The sequence below is a fragment of the Euleptes europaea genome, chromosome 10 (assembly GCF_029931775.1).
Source record: "Euleptes europaea isolate rEulEur1 chromosome 10, rEulEur1.hap1, whole genome shotgun sequence".
In the NCBI taxonomy this organism is placed as follows: domain Eukaryota; kingdom Metazoa; phylum Chordata; class Lepidosauria; order Squamata; family Sphaerodactylidae; genus Euleptes; species Euleptes europaea.
This window is the reverse complement of record NC_079321.1, coordinates 63018901-63021995: the sequence shown is the minus strand read 5'-3', so window position 1 is coordinate 63021995 and position 3095 is coordinate 63018901. Positions and strand designations below refer to the sequence as shown.

Sequence of the window (3095 nt, the reverse complement as noted above, 5' to 3'; positions counted from 1 at the left end):
GGGCTTTCCCTTCTCGGAAAGCCCTTCCAGTGTGGCTGGGCTGGCGGTGGGGGTCGGTGGCGCCTGTACACTGGCATGGGGTCATGCCAGCTCCAGAGGAGTTTCACCCCCCCATAGGAATGTGCTCATGGTTTGAGAGTTCTGTGCTCAGAATTTGATTCCCAGGTGTCTGTATGGATTGGGGCCATGTTGTGTTGGGAGAGGGGGAATAAGCCTTCCCACTACACCATTTTCCCAATATGGAATTGCCCTGGTAAGCTACTGTTTGCCCCACTGAAGAATATTACTTCAACTGATAGGCTACATGTATTGCCCCAACAAGGCAAACAGCAGCTACCTAGAGCTGTTTCAGGTCAGTGGGTGGGGGGGCTTATGCACTTTCCCCCCATGTGCCACATTTCCAATCCAAAGTAAGCACCTGTAACAGTTACCAGCCTCACCTGGAGTTCTACTGAAATTATAACAGATCTCCAGACCACAGAGATCAGTTCCCCTGGAGAAAAAGGTAGGTTCAGAAGGCAGGCTGTACGGCATCATATCCCCACTGAGCTCCCTCCCCTTCCCAAACGCCATCCTCCGCAGGCATATCATGTAGCTAAGCCCTGAAATCTTATGCATAGTACATGGATAATACTGCCAGCTGGTCTTAAAAGCCGGTTTATTGTTGGGAGGGGCTGTGGCTCAGTGGTAGAGCATCTGCTTGGTGTGCAGAAGGTCCCAGGTTCAATCCCTGGCATCTCCAGTTAAAGGGACTAGGCAAGTAGGTGATATGAAAGACCTCTACCTGAGACCCTGGAGAGCCGCTGCCAGTCTGAGTAGACAATATTGACGTTGATGGACCAGTATAAGGCAGCTTCATGTGATGTAAATTAGTGTATAATGAATTGATTGTTTAAGGAAAGTAGTAGTATTATGCCAATGTTTTATACTCTATGGGGCTGTGAAACTTTGAATCTCTGGCATATTCTTTGAACCATCACACCTAGCAGAATGTATGTCTGTTAACCTGGATCACTCTTCAGCTGAAACTTTGCAAGACTGTATGTGTCCAACGTTTGGCTAACTGTTTCCCAGATACCACTGGTATTCTTGCAGCCATGGAGTTATATTGCAGAAGCATTACCATCACTACTAATAAAAATCAATATGCTTTTATAAGTGAAAAAGAAACCACACCAGTCATTTCGATGTGCAAAAATAAAAGTAAAACAACAAACAAATCTCAGACCCTCAAATAAAAGGATCCAATCACTTTTCAAAGAAAACTAATGATTTCATGATGTGAGCAGTTATCTTCGTTACTATAAAACATATGGTTTCATAAATTCAAGAGACATGGTGGAGTGTTATTTCTAAAAGTTGAAGGCCACAGAGCTCTCTAACCTTAGAACAACTATAAATATTAACCAATGATGAGAAACAGATCTACTATCTATGTAAACAGGCTGTTAAAACGAACAACACACAATGCTCAAGTTTGCATCATCAATCCAGAGAAAGTAAAGGGTTCCTAAAAAGAAGAACATGATGTTGAGTTGCAACTGACTACGGTGACCCCATCTATGGGGAATTCCAGGCAAGCACTGAAAAGAGGTGGTTTGCCACTGCCTTCCTTTGCACTATTTCCCAAGAATTGCCAAGGATGGTGACTTTCCTCTTCTTTTTCAGCCCAAACAACTGGAGCCAGTGCTGGAAAAGTTGTGGTAAGGCTGAGGCAGATCTAACTGTTGGGGCACAGAGAGAAGAGGCAACTGGGAACAGCAATGCTGGAACACAGGTTCGTAAGTACCAGGTTATGATAAGTCATAAAGGTAAGAACCTTGAATTTGACCTGAAAACACACTGATGAATACATTACAAAATTTCCTAACCCTGCATCTAGGTACAAAGGAGCAACTTGCCAATTAGCTGATTCTAGCCAAAAATTCCAAGCTTTCACTGTCATATTTAACTTTCCCCCAAACCCACAGTCTGAGAAACAGCACTAGTTCTTAATGGTGTTATAGTGCTAAAGAAACAAACTAAAACGGTGGCTGTTGCAGGTAAAGATGAGAAATAGCATTATGTCTTAATAACATTATAGGCCAAGGCCAATGAGTGTTGTTTTTTAAAGCGACTGCAGTAGCAGTGGCTACACTTCATTTCTATCAGCAGCTTTTGGCCATGGCGACTAAAGGGAACCTCCACATTCAGAGACTGAATGCCAGTCCCAGGAGGCAACATCAGTGAAAGGCCTCGGCCTCTATGTCTTGCTGTTGGACCTCCAGAGGAACTGGTCAGCCACTGTGTGAGACAGGATGTTGGACTAGGTGGACCACTGATCTGATCCAGCAGGGCTCTTCTTACATTCTTACATGGAGCTAACATGCAACAAGTCAAGAAGTTACAAGGAACAGGAAGAAATGGATGGACTGCTTGGAATATGGCAGAAGTCGGTTGATGACACACCCCTGCGTAGTTCATGAATTTCAAGGATTTGACACAATAGCAGCACAAAGACTATCCATATCATAGCAAGTGTACTCCTGTTTCTCAACAATCGAAGAAAATCAAAACAAATGGGCTTCTGAAAAAAACTGCGATTTTAACAAGGAAAGAAGAGGAAAGCTACCAATTGTTCCTGACATCTAGTGCCCCTATTGTAACTATGTGTTAGCTCATTGGCAATTACTCCAGTATTGGTGGAACCAGCCTGTGTAAGAGAGCCTCCATGCCTACATCAGAAATTTTAGACCACAGCCTGTAAGTTTTATTGCAGTGTCTACTAGCTATGCCTTTGTCCTCTAATTTATTGATGGCCTGTTGTTGTTTAATTCAAACTACCCGCAGGCAATAGCATAATGATATTCTGTACTGGCATAACAACTCCCAGTCGAAGTCTATAGTGTCTTTCCATGGCTGTAGATGAAACATATATTGGTTGTGCCAAAGGTTAAGGCCAAAAGCTTAGTTAGTTTAGAGTACAATCCTAAACAGAGTCATACCATTCTAAGCCCATTGACTTCAATGGATTTAGAAGTGTGTAACTCTATTTACACTTGCACTGTAAGTCTTACCAGATTTAGCATGGAAAAGACAACATCCTGCATGGCAAC

General features: G+C 43.2%; 1 non-coding gene across 1 annotated transcript; it reads left to right on the top strand.

Annotated features, from left to right (window-relative positions):
• The first annotated feature begins 670 nt into the window (after positions 1-670).
• TRNAT-GGU (transfer RNA threonine (anticodon GGU)) lies at positions 671-742 on the top strand. Its single transcript has one exon. It is a non-coding gene; the product is annotated as a tRNA-Thr (tRNA).
• Positions 743-3095: the final 2353 nt, after the last annotated feature.